This window comes from Hetaerina americana, unplaced genomic scaffold, assembly GCF_022747635.1.
Source record: "Hetaerina americana unplaced genomic scaffold, ioHetAmer1.1.p SCAF_3, whole genome shotgun sequence".
Classification (NCBI taxonomy): domain Eukaryota; kingdom Metazoa; phylum Arthropoda; class Insecta; order Odonata; family Calopterygidae; genus Hetaerina; species Hetaerina americana.
In genome coordinates this window covers 86,373,981-86,398,000 of record NW_027286874.1, presented here as the reverse complement: position 1 = coordinate 86,398,000, position 24,020 = coordinate 86,373,981, and the positions used below count along the sequence as shown (strand labels likewise).

The following is a 24,020-nucleotide window of genomic DNA, read 5'->3' as shown; positions in this document are numbered from 1 at the left end:
TATTTCGCCACTCCTCCATATCCTCCATGGCCCCTCTCATTTCTCCCCAAATTCCTTCGCTCTCCTCCCACGCATCGCAACCCATCCTCCGCGTCAGAAAATCTATTCCCCTCCCGCTGATCCACGCCCACAACCCATCTCCGATCCGCACATCTGCGCCTGTAGGTCTAGCGAGCCGCTTTCGCGATCCTCCCAACCCTCCACCCCTCTTGCTTCGCCTCCAGCACTTCTTCGAGGAGTCCTCACCCCATTCACCACCACAAGCAAGCATCCCCGGCAGCAATACTCGGGACAACGAAAAACCTTCCTCCCAGCTTTCGCAGTCAACAGATGTCTTTTGGGTCGAGGGAGGACGGACGGGGTTTTGTTGGCGGGAGGGGAAAAGACGGCGGGAGACAGGGAAAGGAGGGGTACTTTTCCCACTGCGCACGCGCGGTGAGCGGAAAAGGAGAAAAGAGCGGCTCGAGGATCGAGAGAGGGGAATGGTGAGGGAGAGAGAGAGAGAGAGAGATCTTGTTTTGTTAGCGTGTGAACGTGTGTGTGAATGTGTGTGTATGTGTGCTTTGGGAGTTACGTCCGAGGAAGGAGGAGAGCCTTCGTCAGTAAACCCCGCGGAACGGCGCGGCAAGGACGTCTTGTCGTCGTGCAGGCTTTTTTTCCCGTCACCGCGGGTATTTCCCAGTGATTCCCGGAGAGTGCGCGCGTGATCGTCTCTTCCCCTCTCGGGCAACCGTCGTTTCCCGCCCGTCGATCCTTCCCGGGGTGGCGCTCTCTCGCATTTGCCCTGGCGGTGGTCCATCCGGCAAGCGAAGGCGAAGACAGTGGGACTCCCGCCGGGAATAGTTTTCGCTCGCGCGGACTGCCGAGGGGTTACGTCGTCCGAGCGCGCTACCACTGCTCATCCTCGCATTCCTTACGCGGTGTGGTCTGGCTACTCCACAAGCCGTGCTACTTTTTGGGTGTACTTCGCATGTGGTTGTTGTGTGATCGTGTCCCTCTGGTCTCCACGCTCCTTGTGGTGGGAAGGACAGGTGACGAATAATAAAAAGACAATAGTTCGAAAGGTGATTTCGACCAGTTCCGCCCTCAAGCCGGTGTCTTGATACATCGCTGAACGGGGAGTATCTCCTGGATACTCTTTTGGTTTTCCTTGTTCCATCAACAACCGCTCCCGTAGTTTATGTCCATAGGAGGTGCCATTTGGAAAGAGTTGTACTGATAAGAGGAAGGAAAAGGACAATATTCAGGGTTTACCATATCGTGGGTTGTCGTGAGAGAGAGTTTTCAGAAGTGCGTATTCGTGTGTGTGTGTGTTTGTTTCCCCTGTGGGTTTCTGCATGTCGTGTTTGGATGGGACTGGGCACGGCCTCGACACGCTGAACGACGTAAATCCGGCCCCACTGCCCGCGCGAACGTGACATTACCGCGGAGGGAAGAGCAAGGTGTGCCGTGTCCTTTCCTACCAGCGTATTTCCAAGACTTTCCGGTATCAGAAGGAATTTTCAGGTGAGGAAGTGATTCCATTCAAGGCTGCGCCCTTTGCTTACATTAAGGCGGGACCTACCGTCTTGAAGGACGTATTTCGTTTCTGCGATAGGATTCTTGTTTTTCCTCTGCGGACCCCAACACCTGATGGCAATAGAAGGGGTAATTACTGCATCAGTTAACGCTGCTATGGTTAGGTCAATGCCTGAACAACAAGGAGTGGGGACTCAGACCCCTTAATAGTTTTAATAGCCAAAAAAAACATTTTCGCAGCTTCGGAGACACTGTCGTGCCATGACTGAAAACATTTACCACTCCGGGTAAAAAAAGGTAGTTTAGATGTTTATGTCTTCGACTGCCTGGTTTTTTAACATGACAGCTTTTTGGAAAAGATAATTGCACGCTAGTTCAATGTAATAACCATGTCGTCAAGTTACATGCCTTGTTTTGGATTATTAAACTTTTATTTAAGCTTAACAGGATTAAGTCTGCGTGTTGGAAATTCGATGGTAATAAGTGTGTTTGAGAAGTTTAAGCAAATACGCCATGGAAAATATAAGCGGGTAGAAAAGGAGGGATTTTGATCTCATTAATCCAGTGCTCTTATTTTATGACCGTGTCCGAGCTTAATAAATTGGAATTTGCTGCAAACTTTGATCCTTTAACTCTTTTTTTTTTAGTTACTCGTTCAAAACATTTATTAAAATGTATAATTGGCCGCAAAGGACGAATAAAGCCGCGAATGAAAAGAATTATGGTCTTAATCTTAATGATGGACTAGAGGTCGTAAGAGGTTCAAGATTTCAGAGTTGCATCGCGTGATATTTCAGTGCTTGCAAAACAAGTGCAGAATCAAAAAACCCGAAAGGACGTGTATTTGGGCGGCGATCGAGGTTTTTAAAAATCGGTTGGCGACGCCCGCGTTTCCACGCGGATTTCGGGAATTCATAAGTGCTCACGAAGGTGGTAAATCAATTCCAAGTCACTTCGATGTCGGTTCATTCGTGCAAGGCAGGGCGAGAAACCCTTCCAATGACTGCGAGGAGAGGCCTTGCTCGCTCCCGGATGACCACCACGTTGTCGTGATAAGGTCCCTGTTATCTGCCGCCAGGAGGGGGGGCGTCACCACTGTACCGCAGCATTCCTGCCTGCTCCAAAAGTGCAGGCATTGCGGTTGCGAAGAAGATGTCTTACGTCAATTGTTTCTTTCCTCTGCTTCCTCTAGTGCGTAGTATGTATTTCCTTCCTGATTACAAGGCAATGGTTTGGAGCAGGAAGAGCTGGTCTCTCCATACATCCTGGTAGTGCAGATCGGTTGTTTTCATTAAAATTCTGCTTTTCCCGTCCGTGCGATGTCGCCGATCACTTCCTCGAACTGACAGGAAGTTTTAGTCGGAGCAATGTTTTTTTTTCAGAGAAAGTATATCAGTGATTTGTAGATCGCGTACCTTGATCCAATATTTTTTTAAACGTTTTTCTCCCTTGGATACCCAAGTCTGTGTTCATGGTCTCACGTCCTGCCGACTTTCTTACTTTTAAGCCCACGAAAAATTTTATTTGGCAAAAGACAGTGTGCAGATTACGATGACGTTTCCAGTACGCAGTAAATCGAAATGACTTCGTCACATCAACTGTATATATATGCGCTTTATATCGGGGTTGTTAGATAGGGCAACAAAATAAGCTTAGATATTTATTATTAAATGGACTATGTTGAGCATACGTGATATAACTAAAAAATACGAAAAGAAAGTTTTAGTTCGTGGACATGACGAGTGTAATTTTTGATTCTCAGTGGGTAAAAATATTCTTATCATGAATACAAACGGACAAGTGTGGCTTTCATAGCGTTATAGAATGTATGAAGGCGATTGGAAAAAAATATACTTTGTTATCTATGCCGTAGAAGTTAGATTTCGGTAGAGAAATACTAATATACCTACACAGGTACATTTGTACTACTGCTTGCCCTAGTTTTCAGTAACTATGGGAAATATTCTCATGGAATTTCTCGGAATCAAGGTTCCTTTTAAATTTTAAATTAACATTTCAGCTAAAATATGACGGAGAATTTTCATGCTCGGGTGATTATTTTTTTTTGTTTTCATACTGGTAGACCCTCTGGCGATATCCGTCATGTGAATTCTAGTATCTATCATATTGCTATTTTTATATCTGGATGTATCTTTTTGAAAACTATTTGATGATTTTGCGTAGTTGTTTCTTGGGAGGTGACTGATTGGATCAAGTCAGGAATAGGTAGGAGGTACTTAGTTGTACCTCAGAGTGTCAACGAGGAGTCATAGAATCAGTAACAAATCCTGGAGAGTTATTTAATTTATGAATTGCAAATAAGTACCTCTGTCATCCAAGTGGTGCCCATTTCTGCTTCCATTCTGAAACTACTCTCCGAAAATCTTCTTCCTTGTGTACATGCTTAAAGCTAACATTAACGAGGTAAGATTTTCGCAGGGATGGAAAATCAACATTCTCTTCAGGAGAGGACAGATTCTATTCTACTATTCCAGTTATTCAGCTGCAGACATTCTGATAGATTGATTTCTCTCCAAGGCTTTTTTTTGGGTTACCTTGTAGACGTGAAGGGATTCCTCGAGAAACGCGATTGGAAGAGAGCGGAACATCGTTATGTGTGAAAACTCCCTCTTTTCTATGCCAACATATGTTCGGCTTTTTATCGACCCTTATCCAGCAATGCCTATTTTTGAGCTAAACTTATTTTCATTGATTTCAGTGTCAATCACCCTTTCCTGAAATTAGCTCTGCCTAATTCGTTTCCCTTGTGGATAACGGTGTCATGGGTCGCCATGCATCAAACAAGTAGTTTCTAAGTTTCGATATGAATATCGTCCTCTTTTAATGTTACCCCTCCTTGTTAGATTTTCAAAAAGATTCCACATCACCTAGAGTACTTCACAAAGCCCATTCGCATCATTTTCTATTATTATAAATTTAATGAAGTTGTGATACGGTTCTTTCCTCGCCATTTTCCTGTATCAGTCTGTGTTGCGTGTCCAGACCGTATTTTAATTTTTCCGGAAGGCTTTCCTGTCAGTCACTCTTAGCGCATGCATGGAACTCTTTCTTGCCTATCCAGCTCGTGAATTTTCATCGCTAATGAGGTGTTTGGAGAAAGCTTTAGCGCGGTGAAGTCAGAAATCCGAGAAACGCATCCAGGCGAAATTTCAGAGGTCGTTAATTTTTTAACGCTTCGAAAGTTTCGAACTTCTGAAAAATGGGGAAGTTGACTGCGGGGAGTCGAGATATTTTTTTTTTAATTTCTGTGGCGAAGTATCGAGCATATTTTGGAAGCTTTTCACGTCGTCGATGTGAAGGGGGAATTATCAGAAATTTGGTTGATAGTTGTATGCGCTTGAAGCGTTATACATTTACCCTTTTTCCCAGTTTGATTAATGCACCGCTATATTAGACGTGTTTTTCCCCCAAAAGCTTGGAGTGTCTCATGAATAAATAGTTTCATGTTATTAATTTTACGTTTCTCAAATTTTTGAGTGCCTATTCTCAAATTTAAGAAATATGTCCCTGAAACTCCTTGAACAAGCGTTGTCAATTCCCTTGAGCCTGTCGTCCTGGTAATGTGCATATGCCTATCCACAAGTAAAACAATTAACTTTTGTTATTACTTAATTTATATGTAATGTTAAAGGATAATAGGCTTTGAGTTGGATCTTTGTAATTGATGCAAAAAGGATGGTGAAAGAAACGTGTTGAATCATCTCGTTTGTGCCTGAACTCAATAAAATTATACTAACAACAGTCATACCTGTAACTTTTTATAAGTGAGAAAAGGTTTCTCGTTTAATGAATTGAAAAATGTAGACCATTCGCAATTCCAATTTTCAGTAGGCAACTCTTGGAACCCGTTCCAATATGCCTAACATGTTTACGACAACTCTTGATGATAGGCATACGATGGAAATGAATTGCCAAAAACTTAACAATACTTCAATATTATCGTAGCGTAATAACCCTAGTACATCTGTTGGGACAATAGTCCACGAAGGAGGAGGAATCGCAATTTTTATTAGGTGTTTTCAAATTTCTATAAACAGTAGCTGATAATACATAGGCATTTCCTGATTTTGGAACAAAACTTGAATTATTATTAAATGAAATCTAACGGCTTAGCTGCTTGCAATCCCCTCAACAAAGCCAGATAGTGAGGGGGGCGCCTATGCGTACATATGATAAATGGTTCTATTCTCAAACAAGAGGCCTTAGAACGATTCCGCCATTGTAGTACTGATCTCTGTAGCATGTATACACTTATAGTTTGATGTAGTCTATTCGATGCATACTGTGTAGCAGGAACCAACAGAAAAACGTTGTGCTGATATCGGATCGACACTCCTGACTACTAGTATATGAATGAGTCACTAGTCACTGAGTGAGAGGACTCTGTGAATGCGTACTAGAAAGCTATGGAGTGACATTTATTTGGTAGCGGTAGGATGTTAAGACTTAATAATTAATGATTTAAGCCTCTTCTACTATTTTTTTCCTGGCCAGAAACAAAGAAGCGTTTTAGTAATAGAGAAGTGTAAAGCCCTATATACAACGTGATCTAAGAAGAAAACAAGATTTCTTTACTTCTCAATTGCGGATTATGTTAACGATTATTATTATTTATTGCGGAAAGTCAATAAATATTTTAATACAGTTTGAAAATTCCAAATGACTATCCAAAGTATTCTTAGGCTGTGTTTATATATGAAGATATTTATCTTCTCGTTGCTTTTCCTTAGCTTACGGTGAACCACGTTATGGGCATGCCACAAATAAAATTGTTATGGATTTTTTAAAAGCATCAAAATTTAAGATATTTACATGTATTTTTTTCTTCAAAATAAATGTTGCCCCTAGAGTAATGTTTCAGTCCCTATAATACTAAGAGAACACAAAAATAGTCAGAATGAACACTCTTTTATGCATAATAAAAGCAATTCTTACAGCTACAATTTGAAATAAACATTTAGCTGTGTATATATCCATTTGATTTGCAGGTTACGTGACAACTGATTCCATCTACATGGTTGACAAAGTATGCAATGTTTTTTTGATTTTAGAAAATGGGATATAGGAAGGGCGTAAAACAGTATTCATTCACCATAAGGAGCTAGGAGTTACCCATGAGTAATTAGGGGTTATCCCGTTTTCATCTTGATAGGACACAATAGTGTTCGTTTGCCAAGATAAATAGGAATATTTTTAGTTTGAGTTGCAAGGTCATTTCACACTGTGTTTTAATGATGCTTCATACGTTTGTGTTTCATTTTTAAATATGGCATCAGTCTCTTATCATCTTAATTTCCAGGTGCCTACCACGTGCCCTGCGTTCGTCCTTTCGTGTGTTACGTATTTTGCTTCACCACGATTGCAGCTTCTGTTTGCAAACATTGTCGGAAATTTCCACCGTCGTCGTCGTCATCATGACTCAGCCCACCTGAAGAGTCTGGTCAGTTATTGTCGCTCTGTCTATTAGTACCTATTCGACTAACTTATCCAAAAGAAAGCGTCGCTAATTCATGGAATTTGCAGGTAGGGCTTTGTCAACAGGATTTGAGATTTTCATTGCCAATGAATGACTCGTGGTACGTAATCAGAAAAGAGTGGGCCGTTCTCAAGTTTTGAGCATCGACTATGATGTTTCCATAAATATAAAATCTTCTTGTTTAATATTTGTTTAATGCTTGTCTATTCTGTCATGAGTACGTATTAGTCTGCCTCTGTTTGAATGAAAGTGATCCAAAACTTGACTGGCCAAGGCGTCGCTCCCCATGGCGACGATTTTACATTAACTCCACAGAAAAATAAAATTTTTATTAATTATTTAATCTTATATTGATATTTATACCGGCGGCTTTCGCAGCATACACGTAATTGTGGATATTCATCGCTTCCCGAGATGTTTCCTTGCGTTGTGTCATAATTCTCATGGAGACGTTTCGTAAGCATTGCATCTTCGGTGTTCAGGCTACAAGGAAACATGATAGCCATTTATTATCCAAAGAAAGGTGCTGTAATGTCTTCGAAACATTGACATGAGACTGGAGATCCACTGCAGCGTAGGTCTAGTAAAACTCCGAATTATCATATGTAAATCTTTATTGTGATCTTGTTACTTACTTTTATCCGTTAAATGAAAGAGAGGCGATGTAGAAATATTAATAAATTAGGTATTCGAAGTTTTTTTTAAATGAAATGAAATACGCAAAGGTGTCGGCTACTCTTATACGAGTATATAGCTTTTCACGAATCTTTTTGATTCCGTCACCTTTAGGGCAACCATCTTCCTAAGAATCCGTTATTTGTAAGATAATATTATGCCGATAATTAGTTTTTGTTATCATTATTTTAGTCACGCATTCCCGAGATGTAGAGGTAATTTCGTGATGTGAACGAAGTCCGAGGAAGATGAGAGTGAGGCAGGTTACAGTTCATCTTCGTTGAAGGAGTCGAACGTGGAACCTACCGGGCAGGTCATCCAGCGAACGGATTGCTCGCCGAGCTTACCCTGATGGTGTGATGATCAGCACTTTACGCCCATAAATGCGAGTCATTTTTGTTTTTTGCGTTCAAGAGTGTACTTATTTTTTTGTATTATTGCAATTACGCACCAAAAATTTATAGAAATGACTCTGCTTAGTTCTCCTATGCATTTAAATTTTTTCACTTTCAGCAATAGTGTTCACGTAGGATGTTCATGTTTGTCTCAATTTATTATGTTTTTCAAGGAATATGAACTACTATAAAAACAGACGAGTGATGTCTTTGTTTACTGTCAGCCTTTAAAAAACTTTGATGAAATGATTTTAATTTTACATTTCTTTATCATTGCAGATGCCTGTGGTGTTTAGAAAATGTGTGATCGAGTAAGAGCATGTGAATGTGAGTACCCACATTTGTTTCTTACATGCGTCTCGTATTTAGTACCACGCACACGTACAATACGTTGCCCACAGTAAAATTTTATTGTCAGAATTTGGAATATCGACTTAATTTCAATTCAATGGCTGCGCTTAGCTAAGCTTAAACACAGCTCCTCCAAACGACCTCATCTGATGTTTTTCTCAAAATACTGATTTCGGAAGCCTTTTTTTGCTATTAATATAAATATATTTATATTGTAATCGAAATCTCATCTCGCAAAATACAAGTATTATTCAGCAAAGTTTTTAATGTTTTAAAACTCCTGTTTTTCGGTGATAAACCGGTTCCGGAAAAGCTCTTATTTGGTCAAAATTGACCATCATATACCGCAGCTTTCCTTCATTATATTTTTGCGGGTTCATTATTTTTATGCAAGGAATTTAATATTACCCCCATCGCATGATACCATCTTCCTGAAGGAAAACTCCTGTATATTTCTCGTCATTAAAATCTCGACACCACCCTGTTTTTGGTAAATATGATTTCAGCTTTGATCGCATGAAAAGTAACTTAACCATATATCATTTAATCACCGATCCTTATTTGAGCGTATATTTAGCCTCAGTGTCTTCGGGCGCGATGACATTCAGTTTCGTTAATGGCATCGAAGGCGTCAGGTGCCTGCGGGATTAGTGTTCATACAATCCCAGAAAGTTTGTCTAATTGACATGGGCTATTTGCCTGTCCAGCGTGAGGGGTGTTTAATCAAGGTTTGCGAGCGATAGTCCATAATGAACCTTACATGATCTTGGGTAGCTTGAAAACAAAAGACCGTCGTTAACTTGATGACGCACGTAAATCCCTCGATGCGTCTCCCGGACATCGTCTTATATGACTCGACTTTTGAATGCTAATGCGTTCCTTATAGCGATAGTTACTTTCTTTTAATTTTTTTCCGTGCTTTCCTCATCCATCGTGCATTGAAATTTATGCGCTGTCGAATGTGGGAGTTCTCCGATTGTCGTTCCGGGAACCCCTTTATCATCCATCGCGCGAATCGGAGGGCGGACTTATTTTTTCCTCTCTCGTCTTTTCCTCCTCTTCCCAAGGCCTCCTCTTCCCCCCAAGTGCAGACGCAGTCGAAAATATATTCACCTCTTTCTTCATCGCTCCAACCGTCTCCTCCTCACTCGGGGGACCTGACGTGCACCTGTGGGTGGATTCGGGCCGCGTTGTGAAGAAGGGTCGACGTTTCATTTGTGCGCGAATAAAAAAAAAGGTTTTCTGTTTTTTTCGACGAGACAGTCGAGTAATGCGCGCGTCCATCCATCCATCCTTCTATTCATCCTCTGCTATTTTTTTAATACATAAGGAAAGAACGCATACGGTCGCCGCTTTTAATCTTACGTTTTATTATTATCTTTTCCAACCTTACCATCCACTCCGGGTGGAGGGGGGCTCTCGGTAACCCTTACCCCCACTCTCCTACTCTCCTCTTCCGCTCTCACTGGGGTGGTCACGGAATCGCTTGGTGTGTACATCCGCGAATAAGACGGAGAATACGAAAACGCGGGATGTGGAAGAAAACGCCTTGTTCCCTTCGAAGACGTGGACGCATCCACATGCGCGCGTTCAAGTCTCTCTCCCTCCCTCCACCTCCCAGCGGGTAACTCCATCCCTCCCTTCTCCACTCCTCCTCTACTCCCTCGTTGGCATTCCTCCTCCCTTCCTCCCTCGGATCGCGATGGGCGACGCGTTTATGTGTGTTTTCGTGCGATTCTTTTGCGAAGTGTGAGCGGGAAAGGCGATGGTGTGGCGAGGGTGTGGGAGTGGGGGGTTAGGAAGAGATGTCAGTTGCCGGCGATTAGAGAGGGCTTCCGGCCCGGCATGAGGGGATTGTCATCGGAGCCGTGGGATTTTTTTAACGCCCGTTCACACCGACAGCAATCGACAACGTTCGGTCGCCAATCTTTTTCCTGATTCAAACGCTGTTTCCGTTCATTCAGTTCAGAAGCATAGAAATCCGGATCTTTCAAGGTCAACTAAATACCCATAAAAACAAAAAAATCGTGGAATATGCCGGAATACGTTGACCCCGCGCATAAAGGTCATCCTAGATTTAGAACTAGGCTGTGATGTGCTGCTTACAAACTACTTCCTCCTCGTGCTAAATACGTAACAAATCCTGAGGAATTCAAAGACCCCTAGTTTTGCTTAAAATACTTGTTTCTTATTTTGCCAAGTTACCGAGTGATCTTAGTTTCATCTCCTTCGATTGATTGATTAACTCGTATAATAATGATTTATTAGAGCAAAAAAGGCGCCACTTACCAGAATACTGTAATTTTTGTCGAAAAATTCGTGGATTTTTGCTCGTTTTATCATAGGAATTAATTGAACGAATTGTTCTATGTGGAAGGTCCAAAAACAGCAAAAAGAAAGTTCAAACTCGTTTCGAGCAAACGCGAATGCTCCTCGACTTTCCCATTTCATTAAACTGAATGGCTTGGACATCGCCTATGTTTACGGGAACAGAAAAGTAACTAAGGTCAAAGACTTCGAAATTTCGGTCTCGGGAATTTTATTATTCTCTGACGAGGAAGAGGTAAAAATCATCGGCCCAATTTGTGTGACCAATTATTTCTTTTTTTTCTCGCGTCGCAGTTGTTCTTCGAAACTTAATGGGGTAAAAAGTTGTCTCCCGCATAGAATTTAAAATTTCCCTTCCCATTTTCTAATTTCGCTCCATCCGTCGGGGTTTTGCTGCTATGTGATTTTTTCAGATCCTGGCTAGTGGCATTCTCCGAAGTTTTAGAATGAATGAATGAATGAACGAGGAAAGCCGCGCGGTAAGAGTTTTCCTACGCAGGCGAAGCTTGCTAGCGATTGTGTTGGAAGAAGCGACGTCCTCCGTGTGAAGTAGGCTTTTAAAACCTGTATCCACGCGCGATATTTTAACTTCCAAGTTGTTTTGTTTTTCTTCCCGTGAGTTCCAGTCGCATGGGAGAACATCCGCTATCTCCGCTCCATGCAGAAGCTTCTCTTCTACACCCATAGCTGAATCTTTCTCCGCCCTAAAAAAAAATATTCCCGTCTTGGTCTTGGGTAAACCTCGAAAAAGAAAAATATGAGGCGTTATCATCAAGTTGTCAAACTTTCATGTGATTTTGCCTCCCATTGTGACTTAAAATACCTTTGACCCCGAACGGTAGTACAGGTATTTTGATGGAAGAGAAACTTAGGTCAAAAGTAGGTAAGATGTCTTTAGTTTCATGTCATTAAGTGAAATGTTTGAAATAATCCCCCAAGTTTAAATGACGTGAAACATTGGGGATGAAATGAAACCTAGTTGAATAATAACTGGGAGTAAGTAGTTTGTAACTGAACTAATACCAAGCAACGATACCTAACCCCTTTAACTAAGTCATCAATACTTTACTTTTCATACCTAACTTGTGATCCCGTTCGTACGGTTTAATTTCCCCCCACGTAATGCCAATCGGTGTATAATATCGCTGCGAAATGCATTTGTGTTCACATTTCTGCTGTGCTGTGGCAGTATTTGAAAGTTGATGCTGCATTTTGCGCGCTATGGCTTGGAATAATCCACAAAGACACACAATTACGTCGTGATTACATCATGATATGGCCTTGCACGTCAAATCAACCGAGTGGAACCTTGTATTTTTCCATGTTCACCGTGCTCCCGAGACTGAAATTCAAATCGGATGCAAAGGAGTTTCGAAGCGTTTCGTTCCCGTGAGTTTTGCTTCATCACAGGTCGAAAATAAACCCTCATGGTGCATTCTCTTCCATGCCGGTACGTGGTGGAACGTGACTCTTCTAGTTCGTTGCGGATCGAAAATTTTTCATTCTGTGCTACGCACGGAAAGGTGCTTCCTTGCTAGTCAGGTGCTGCTAGCGAAGAAAGGGGTTAGAAGACGTGTATTGAACCCCCGTTTTTATAATTTAGGTGTAGGTTTACGTATTTATAAAAGAGTTGTTGGGGGGGGGGGGTATCAGCTTTGTGTGCCTCTAAGCTACATGTAACTGGTCTTTTTACGGTATTGGAAAAAAGTTTCAAATTGAAATAATGCAGGTGCAATGTTCATTGATGACTTTATATTCGATTTTTCTTAATTACTTAAGGGGTAATCTATTTCAGTATATATGAGCATATTTTCTTGCTAATATTAGGGCGTTCTATATTTATATTACATCTTTCCGCGATAGTTTCTCCATTGAGAAACTTCTCTCGCGTTCAAATAGAGGCGCATGTTTTCACTTCATGTGCTCATTGCAAGATTGTTTGGTGTCCAGTTTAGCGACGATGGAAGCGTGCCTGCATTCTGTTGATTCTTATCTGCGTCTACAAAGGATGTTGTGACTGAAGCACTCTTCTCCTTCTCACCTCGAGTGCATCCCGTCGAAGTCTCCGTCGCAAAACCATGTGAAGGCTACGACCACAGAATTGTCGCAAATTAATCGTGGCCCATTTATTGATAATTGAATGACTTGAAAAGGATGCAATAGTCCATAAAGGTTTCTTCAAATGCCTCAGGAATTCTAATATAATCTTTATAAAAAACTATGCAGTACGAATTTTTCATCCTATAACAAATTCACTCGGGTGGTTTTCTATATATTCATGTTCAGTAATTTTTATTTTACTGGCAGCCCTTTAATCCAACGTATCTCAACGCAAGCGGCGAGTTCATGGAATCATATTCATGTACAATACGAAAATCATTGCATAATAATTAATGTATTTTTAAACTTTAAAGTTATCAAGAAAAAAATAATATATTATTCTGATAACTTACTATAGCAACGAATAATTGAGCCACTTAATGATAGGTCAACCCGTCTCTCACTGTTCCATTTCTTTGGTCACTAAATGTGGGTTTACAATGGCGCTTTGTTTTCCTGGGACCGTCCAAAACCCTACCATTATATTGGTGGAGTACTTTCAACAAACACAAATAAATACCTCTCGTGCAAAACCACGTACACAATGATACTCGATGTCAGGAAATTACTCAAATTACAAAGTAAAGGATAAAATATAACCGTAGTATTGTATTTTCTATTTTGAGCAGTTCGCTCTCAATGAATATTTTTGCACATGTGATTTTGTACGTCGTTGTTCACTGACCAAAGGAAGCTCTCCATCGTCCAGCGTACCTTCTCTCTTTGGAATATGAAGAGGTGCTCCATGTACCTATACGAGCGTAATAACACGTCAGAATCCGTAATATGGAGAGAGTTCTAAACGGAAATCTCGGAAAACTTTATCCTAATTACGTGAGGAGAATTCGCGAGCTTGAGGATTCGATAGACAATGTGTAATAAAGTCATTTACACTTCATCGTGAGTTTTCATTGTAATGCGCGTAAACATCATTAATTTCTGCAAAATATCCTTCACTCCACTCTGGTTTTCCATTCCTTTTTGACCATACGTGGCCGTCGAGAGGAGCGCTCGAGTTTGGCGGGTAATTAATAGCGTTTTAATAATGCACTGTTTTTTTAATCATTGCTGTCAAGTTTACCTTCACCCACTAAGAACGTCATCGGGGACGAGAAGTGGTCAAGCGAGGGGAGGGAAACCACCCATTGTGACACTATACCAGGAAATAATAACTCGCGCCTTGGGAACTGTGAGAACGGCTGAAGGGTTCCAATTCTTAGAATGATCGCATATTCCGGAGTTTTCCCGGGGGAGACGATTTTAATCACGCGCCAACCCTTTTGCAGAATAGAAATGTTCTTCGCGGGAATGGACAACACACACGGGAGAAACGCTTATTTCCCCGTTCATTTGGTGAAAGTCGTCGTGCGAACGCTCCATTCCTCCGAAAAGAGGCCTCCTAATATGGTCGCCTATCTTCAACTGGGCGCTCGGACTTCGAACAATTGAACCGCAAAGCCTCCCTCGATTAAAGGTCTTATTAATAATATTTGGCTGTCCTATATTTTGTTGGCGATGCATTTCGTTTTCAACACATTTGTCGAGTTAATTACATTTGGTCAACGAGCAGACGCAATGAACTGCGAATGCGTTTGGTGTATAATGCCTGAGAAGGGATAAGTACAAATTGAAATAAACACTTGTTTCCCTGAGAAATCTTTACCAATTATAGAATGTTAATGTTGACCGATATTCCCTTCCAGGGTAGATTTTAATTGGAATCCGATGAATAATTCTATTCCAATAATATTACTCATTCCTTTCGTCCCGTGTTTTATTCCGATCCATGTGTAATTTTTCCCTCCTATTTTTCAACTGGTTAGGTACATTTTTCGTCTTTCAACTATAAGTGCATTTTGTTTGTCTGATTTTGTATTTGTTGTGTGAGTACATATATATGTGTGTGTGTATATATATATATATATATATATATATATATATATATATATATATATATATATATATATATACACATACACACACACACATATATATACACATACACACACACACATATATATATATACACATACACATATACGCATTCAAACACGAAAACCCACCGCATGGCGAACAAATATTCATTCACATGTACATATGCATAAGGAAAAGGAATAGGAACACAAATAAAAGACGAACACAGGAGAGGTGGGGAAGGCGGAATCGAGTAGATCACGAGTGCAAAAATATTTTTTTGACCGGGACTTGAACTCCGGATCTTTTGACTTGCCCGGCCATGCATTATATATATTTTTAAACATAAATTTAAGCAGCCTCGGTTGAGGAGAAACTTTCCTTCAGAATGCCTTCTTTAGAAGCAATGGGACATCAGTATCGGAATGAGGATCTTCCATTGCGAGGAGGTGGAAGTGTGTATTCGAGCTCTCCACCCTAGTTGGTGAAGCTAATTTACACCTGTTTGAATGTCGGCGTCGGATATTTTGAAAGGTCTTTGGAAGCCGCAGGGTTAAATTTTCCTGCCGAAAAGCGGAAATATTTTCAAGGCTGTAAGCTTTCTACTTCTTACGCAGAATAGGAATCGCCGTTACTTTCTGTGTGTGCACCATACTATATTTCGTGTTTCCAAATCAATGTGTTAACTTACCGACAAGTCGTCTGAAAGTTCGTTTGGAACAGAACCGATGCATGCGATTTATGTTTTTTCTTTTGTTGGGACTTACGTAATGTGTTTACTTGTTGTGTACGACTGTCTAAATATTTGGTTCGCATTATCTTTTTTCGAGAGCGAAATGATTGACATTGCTCGTGTATCCCTTCTATCGACCTTGGCCGCAAAGTTTAAATCAAAAGTTCTCTTCCTGCGCAAAAAAAACTAACTTACATGCTCCAAAATGACGTGAGCAGATGCTAAAATCCGCAGGAATGTTTTTCTTATCTTCGCAGTCACCGACGCTGATTGAAAAAACATAAAAAATGTTGAGAGCGTATCGAAAGCTCTGCATGGCTTTTTTTCACGCTGACACAACGATGCTGATGCTCACCATGAATTGGGTTCTCTTTTTGCGAGCGCGAGGATATTTTGCGGGCTCTCTTCGTCTGCCTTGAAATCGCGCCCTGAAATGCGCCATGTGGCTAGCGGTCTTAAAAATCTGGTTTAACGAATAAGACTAGAAGGTTGGATTCGTTTATAAGTCTTTCAAAAAGGAAAAAAAACTACAAGAACTAATGGTACATGCATTGCAAATACTGGGACGCCTAACCTTCATTCTTCTAGGCGGTTTTCGGCCGGAATTGAAAATCATGGGAAGAAAAGACATTTGGGGATGACACTGCAGGTGAGCAGTCCTCTTTATTTTACCCGTGAGGCTTAATCTTACGGCATAGTATGGGTTTTTATTAGTTTCCTTCGAAAGGTTTTATTAACTCCCTTCTCACCCTTGAATATCCTAAAATCAAAGCCTGACTTGCTATCTTTGTGAATGGAGCGGTTTCCAGTTTTGTTTTATCAATCACGTTACACTTTCTTTTTGGCAACTCTCCCGAATATGTTTTCTTTTAATCTAATTTATTTATTGACACTTCTTTGATTATTCTCAATAACTTGCCGAGTATTCTAATTTTGACAAGTTATTTAATGAAGTTTGTGTGATATTTTTTTTTCATGAAATGAAAAAAAAAGTCACCCGTCTGATGAAGCTAAGTTAACGTAAGGCGGATCCGCATACGAGTACATATTTACTTCAGCGCCACACCAAAAAAGTTGGAGGTTGCCAACAAATATAACCCAAATGGTTTTAACAGAAGAGCCTCGTCCTTGGTTAGTGACTCCTCACGAAACGAACGTGTGGGCACTCAGGTAGACGCCCTTGTTCTTTCGCGAACGAATCCTACTTCGCTCGTATGTTTTGAGTGTGACATTGCGCAAGGTCATAGGTGGAGAAACTGCTGCCCATGGGACGAATACGGTCTCCGCCGAAGTAATTATTCTGGAACGGGAAGGATGTCAGGAAATAGCGAGCACCGTGAGAATTACCTTTACTTTTGATCGAAAACGACGCAGGAGTCAATCGAATGGTAGATGTCCAAGCGACCATCATCAACTTATCCTCAAGCTTCTTAAGATAAACGGAGATTCTCTAGAAATAGGAAGCAAACACTGGATTGGATTCCGCATATTTGTGCAGAGAGAACATTTCCTATGATGTTATGCTTAATAGATGAAAATGGACAGAGAAATGGCATTAAAGAAGATTTGCTGTAGGCGAAGAAGCTGTCTCAAAGAGGAGGGAGTTGATGGCTAGGACCTTAAGTAAATAGAAATGTTAAGCAAAGATAAGTGAATGTAGAGTGCAGTTTTGGAAGTCTCCTAAACTTGGTCATTGAGACAATAGGAATATAGGACAATATATTGGAGGCTTTCAGATGTGGATGCAAAGAAAAATAGAATAAAAGAAATGAAAGAAAAACAAGCAAAGCGCAAAGCATGATAAGGGAAAAGGAAACGTTTTCGGGAGGAATACGAATGGAGTATTCAGTGGATTGAGGATATGCTAAGAGGAATGTAATGGAATGTTGAATGTTGGATAAAGGAGATGATGGGAAGCAACAAATGGACTTTAGACGGAATGAAGTGATGAATAAACTACATAAAGCTGAAAATGGTTATTTTTAATGTGGGGCGCTCTCATAAGTATTTAGTGTGGCATATGAAGTAAGGCTTAGAAATGTTGAATTGCTTAGGTCCAAAAATTTACCTTAACTGGTAGAGTGCCTACTAATGCTTTCTAGCTCCGCAGACTTTGTGAGCGACCCGAAAAAATACGACAAAAAAAATACGACGGCGAAAATCATTCCGTTTTCACTCGATGGGAAACTTGCCTCACCGTCAGTTTACGTTTCCTCGTTCCCGGCGTCTCTCTCTCTAGTTCGAGCAGTTTCACGAAAATGCGTGGCAAAGCACACACACGCACACCTACACAAACATGTACTTAAGCACGCACACAATCACAAACCTCCCCTACGTCGGTCAGCTTCCCCGGCCGCAAGAAGGAGAGTGACAGTTGTGTAAATTCATGTGTGTTTACTGGGCCACGGAGCCAAGGCCGGCGGCGGACCGCTGTGTGGTGAGAGCGTCCACGACATGCACTGCATTGACGGTTGTGTGTACCACGTGGCAAATTCTCTCGGGTGACGCGAAGTATCCTCGGAACCCGGCCAGGGCCGTGGGATGCGGGCGCGAATGCATCGATGTGAGGGGTGGGGATATGTAAATTCATTAAGTGGTACTCAGCACCTCGTACACAATACCTCGCGAGTCGTCGCAAGGGTTTGCGGCGGGGGTTATTGCTGCACCGCAATACAAATGAAAGAAATGGGGTTATTGCTGCAAATGCAAATTATTGGTTCATATTTTAATTGTGCTATGCATTAGTGAATTCACAAAAACACTCGATGTGTGACAGAAAGAGGAAAATAATAAAATTTCTGTACCTGAATTCGTTGCCTTGGGTTCCAATTAAATTCAATTGTTATATCAGTTTTGTTCAAAATATCTTCAAGTGGTTTTATCATTGTTTGTGTGCTTTAGTTTGTACATCAGTGTATCATATTGTGTACTTACTGATTTTTTATCTATGGCTTTATCTCACCAACGTTTGCCCTCCTCAAAAATATTGGGGTTCGATCCGGAGATTTCAACATCGTGTAAAAGGTTCTCCGATACCTCAAGTTCCTAAAACATTTTTACTCACTGAAAAAAATTAAGGGAAGAAAACTTTAAACGTTTTCTCTGACCGAAGCCCTTCTAATGGGCACATTTGTCGGAAAATAGGCGATTTTTCGACGTCAGGGAAACATTACCTTCTTTAGAACTGAGAGCGATCCGATGTCCCAGCCAGCCTGTCCTCACAGCTTAACGGAGGAGAAGAGGATGGGGGAAGAGTGAAGTAGAGGACGGGGAGGAAATGAGAAGGGGAGATAGAGAGATACGGGGAGGGGTGGGCTCTCTGTTTGCTGCCGCCGCGCTTCTTATGTGACCTATGTGGGTCGCAAATGGCCCGAGGCTTTTTAACGACCGGGACGTGAGAACTCGCAGTCGTTCGTCAGCTGTTCGCGGACTATCGCCACCCCCCCCCCCTCACACACAAGGCAATTTTCCCATGCATTCGGTCGCCAATGGACTACCAGTCGAGGTGGAGTTTGTGTGTGGGATGAAGCCGTGTGCGGCATGACCACCCGCCGCCATCAATCCCAAGCCACCCCCCTCCCCCTCACCCACCCGAAAACCACACTTCCACGTTCGCACTTCCTCACCTGCTGCGACCGCAACCGTTTCTTTTATACCCCCACCCATCCCTCTCCCTCGCCCTCCTCCACCTCCCTCTCCCCCCATACTCCCTTCGATTTAGCTCTCTGCTCCGAATACTCTCTGTGTGCGCGCGTTCGTTTTCTTTTTGCATTCCTTCCCCGCCATTTCTATCTCTTTCCCGCAGTTCGCCTTCGCGGTCGACCACGATGTGTGTGGGGGGAGGGGTGGAGGAGGCGGATCTTCGACCCGTTTCACTTTCCTCCCTCCTCCGTCCCCTGCGATGAATCCGATGAGCGCACATGAGGTTTTTTCATTGGCTCATGGACTGTGGCGTGAACGCGGCGGAAAAGTCCGTCGGTCCGGATGTCGAACCGTAATGGGTCGTTCGGCGGAAGCGAGAGACTTCATCTGCCGAGGCATCGTCGAATAGTTTTCGCTAAAAGGGATGCGCAGGTTTTTGTCCATATTCATCTTCAAATATCTAAGATCGATTGAAATGACGACATGATCGAAATCTTCTATCGGCGTTATAGTCGTTTGATGCGAAAAGAGCATCTCAATTGTCGTCGCTTAGAGAAGGCTTTCATATCACTCTCGTCGAAATTTACCTACAGAGTATCAACCAATGTATCGAGCTACGTATATTTAGAATTATTAATATAGATCTACTCTACATTAGAGCAGTTTATTAATGGTATTGATATATGGTATACGGTCAGATCTTGTAGCCCATGATGTACTCACAACGGTTAGGAACATTCGCGATGTTTGAAAAGATCTATTTGGTGTTGATTAAGGAATAACGAAGACTATGGTAACGAAGAGTATGGAGTGTGGGATCGTGCGATTCGAAAACTTGTGAAGAGAATGGAGCATAAGAATAGCATGGTCGTGGTATAAAGGTTTTACAGATGTGAGTTGAGTGTAAAAAAATGGGAATAGCGCGTTGGATGAGAGAGGCGGACAATCGGAGGAGTGTTAGATTGGTTAGTAATATAAAGACAGAGAGAGAACAAACCCGTGGGAGAAATTCGAAGAAGTCGGAAAAGTGGATGGCGAAAATGGAACTTAAAATAAGCACGGAATAAAGTTGTTTGCATTTATTTCAGAGGTCGGTGTCCGTCACAGGATGTCCCAAGTTCAAATGTACCCGGTGGATTACCTATGAACGTTGGAGAAAATATTTATTCGTCGATTACCAAGGCCTTCGGCTTTTAGATGCTAGAAACCATTATTTTCTGGAAAGGGACTTTTCTCTTGTCCTCATTTTCCTTATCATGCCTAGTAAAAAACCAATAAAAAATAACTTGGAAGAATTTTGCCGCTGAGGATATTAGAGTACATTCGTTGAAATAAAAGCGAACCCCTGTTTGGAGCTGCTGATTCTCTTCGAGATAATCTCGGGAAACTCCACCCCTTCGACCCCTCGTGTCGTACCCCCAATTAGCATCGTGCGTATGTACCATCGATGTTTTCTAAAAGGACAATCACCGCCACTTTGTTTTATCTCCGGAGGAACCAAGTGTCCTTCCCTCTCTCTCCTCCCACCCCTCTTCTGCGCCCCCAACCACCCCCTTTACCCCCTTACTCCACCAGCACTTTTAATCCCCGCTACACTCGTTCGAGCCCGTAAGCATCCCGGCCGTATCTGGCCTCCCCGGAGGTCGGCAGCGCGTTCCGTGTCGGGGCATGTGGCGTGATCGCGTCAGCGTCGGGATCGCATTCCCACAGCCTGTTTTAAAGATGCTCGGATTCTTCTTCCCTTTTATCTCCGCTGATGTTTCCTCCTTTCCAGTGCGGTCTCGTCCCACCCTCCCCCATTGCCCTCGCCTAACCCGTCCCATCCACCGTACTCTTCAACACTTCTGCACTCCCCACCTCTAGTGCTGTGCAATACGGCAATATGTATCGATCGATAACATTTCGATTAGGATCGTTATACAGAAACGACGAATCGAGGGTCGATATGACGATAATTTCGACATTATCGGTTAAATCCATGAGAAGATATAATCGATGAAAATTTCGATATGATAGTGTCTTTATTTTTCGTTACTCCCTGTATGGTCGATATTAATTGAGAAACCCGATATCTATCTCATTGTTAATGTATGTACTGTTGCCACCTAGGTATTATTTCGTATAGAAGCTCTATATTGGAAATTGAATATCGCAAAGGCCGATTCTCCTCCCATTTGTTCTGAAACCCTTTCTCTCTCGTCTCCTGTCGCTATTCCAGTTCTCATTTTTTTCCTTTTCCCACTGTGACGCATGCAATAATAATATGTCAGCTTCTATCCAAGGCCAGGTCAACGCTTTGTTTATGCCGGTCCTCTCGCTGCAAGCATTCTAGTATCATAATCGGTATGAATATCGAATTGAAATACCGAGCATATCTGAACATAAGTGCAAAATGGATTCCTTCTACAATATGTCATGGGGGCCACTGAAAGGGTTAGTGAGAAGGATTATTATTGATCCAACATTAACCGAATGTGGATACATGTCTGGCTTTGAAATTGGAATATCGGTTTACTTTTATACTATTCTGTCGTAGCTTTTGGTTTACTTTACCTTGGTACTTTGGTCGCGGATTCTGCGAAGGAATATGAAGCATTTATTGAAATAGTTGTGGGACAAGAAGGTTCACTGATTCATTAGCACTTACATGCTCCTTGGGGTTCATGCTTATATTGGTTTGAATTTATGCTTAATCTCTCATCCATTATGTTAAAGTGAGTAGCAATATTTCGTTTCTTTTAAAAAACTATGATATTTAATTTTGTTTGCTTGCAAATGGGGAATACACAGATGATCCGATGAAGAATTTAAAAGTTTGGATAGACTCGATCGGCTTGCTTGATGACCCGGGTGTTATCGCTGTTAAAATAAAATCCATCCATATTCAGAAGGCGCTATTTTGATCCCATTTCAATGATTTAGTTTAGATAAGAGGTTCTAAAATCTTCTTGCATTAAACTGCTCGGATGATTTTTGCTAATTCTTCAGTTCTGGAAATATAATTTAAAAATATTTTTCTTCAATTGAGTATTGAAGTCTCTCTGTTTGTTTTCCGTCTACCGACGGAGTAGGTTGTTTTAAAAGCTTCGGAAAATGCTGCTGAAGTTCAAGCTATTAAGTTGTTTTGAACTGTGGTCATTCGATGGAGATCTCCTGTAGGCAACGTCGTAATATCCGACACCAAACGCGATAGTGTTAAAGAATATACAGGTATATCTGTGTATACGAACCGAATATATTGTAAAGAAAATGCACTTAGTTGCACGCGAGCCATAGCCGAGAAAATGGACGGTAGAAACGCGATAAGTAAATCCGAAACCATCCATTGTCGGGCCGAAATTAATGACCCGTGAACCTCCTGACCATTGTGTGTCGACCGCGTGACTGGTCAATACGGGGGGTGCTGGCGCCAGCTACGCGCGCGCTGCTTCAAAGCTTCTTTCATAGGCTAGAAGCGTCCGAGGGGAAGTTTGAATGCATGGTTTTGCCATCGCGACACGCTTTGTAGTACGTCAATGGCGCAGAAGTCGTGGGAAGGGGGGTGGGAAACACAAAGAAGGAAAATCTTTCCACCTCCCTCGAGACCCAGCCCGGTCTGCCGACTCGGGGCGTGGGACTAATGAATTACTTTCCCCTTCCGTTCCCGCGTAAAAAAATGAAAGAACCAAACAGCCTAAACTGATTATCTTTCTCCCATTAATATTCGGGGATTGTTGGCGTAGGTACAGTCGTAAAGTAGCCCGTGAATGTAATGAATAACTGCATTTTCAAATTCGCTTTAGAAGAAGGGCGCCATACCAACGAGCGGTTGCGATAATGTCACCGTTCTAAGATGTCGGGTTGAGATTTATGTATGCACTATTATTTCAGTACTAAAATATACCCTGGGGTGTTTTGTCAACGATTTCCTGTGCGTCCATATGGATGAAAAATGAATATGTATTAATGTGTTCGTACCCAGTGTTTTTCTACAGCCCATGTATACATATGTATATTCCTTGGATGATCGATGTCACAATGCTTAGATCATAGTCCTCTAATAGCTCTCCGTCTCTCCTACTGCTTAATTACGATTTCCTTTTCTTATACTGCAAATGTCCATCCTTTTCAATTCAATTTTAATGTTCCATTTTTGAAACTTCTCTGCAGTTATAAATTTATGGTCTACATTTGTTGAAATTCAACAAATGTAGTACCAACGTGACTATTATTTTTGCTTACTTGAGTGTAATTTTAACGTAGATATCAGTATTAGTAATCAAATTGGCTTGACTGTATGTTTCATGAAAATTAGTGGATAGTAATTAGTAAATAGAAATGACCTAAAAAGTTACTCGACCCTCTTGAATTTTCGGTGCCCTCACACTTTTTAAAGAAGGAAGCGTAGGAAAGGGGGTTGTAGGGGAAGAGGGGGAGGCAAAGTTAATCGATAGGAAGTAGGGCAAAGGGGGCAATCTGGACGTGAGGGGAAGAAAAGTGCTAGGAGTGGGAGAGAAGGTTGAGGGTGTGGGTGTGGATGAGGGGCATGGGCAAGGGGGTGAAATTTCAATGCGATGTATGCGTTCCTAGATAATGAAATGCCAAATCAAATGCGGGCCCAAAGGTCTCATCCCCTAGTCCCAAATAAACCCTATGTCCCTAATCTATTTTATCCCTTCCGTTCATGCATTCATCTCTCTTCGCCCTTTTCATTTAATTTATGCCGAATTAATGCCTTCGTCTCCGTAATTCGGTTGGTTCTCCATTCGTCGCCTTCTTAACGGGAAAGCCGGGTTCTCGAAGATTTAGATCCTATGCTGGCCTCGTCTCACCTTTGACTGCGGATTCATTCTCACCCCTTTCGCTACTTCCCTCCGTCCCTTCATCT

General features: G+C 41.9%; 1 protein-coding gene across 1 annotated transcript in view; it reads left to right on the top strand.

Annotated features, from left to right (window-relative positions):
• The first annotated feature begins 626 nt into the window (after nt 1–626).
• The window catches only part of cv-c (crossveinless c), a 345,201-nt gene continuing 321,807 nt past the window's right edge, over nt 627–24,020 (top strand). Inside the window, exons 1-2 of the mRNA XM_071587904.1 lie at nt 627–1,506; nt 8,365–8,412. The gene's annotated coding sequence lies outside the window, so the exon portion shown is untranslated. The remainder of the gene's footprint in view (nt 1,507–8,364; nt 8,413–24,020) is intronic.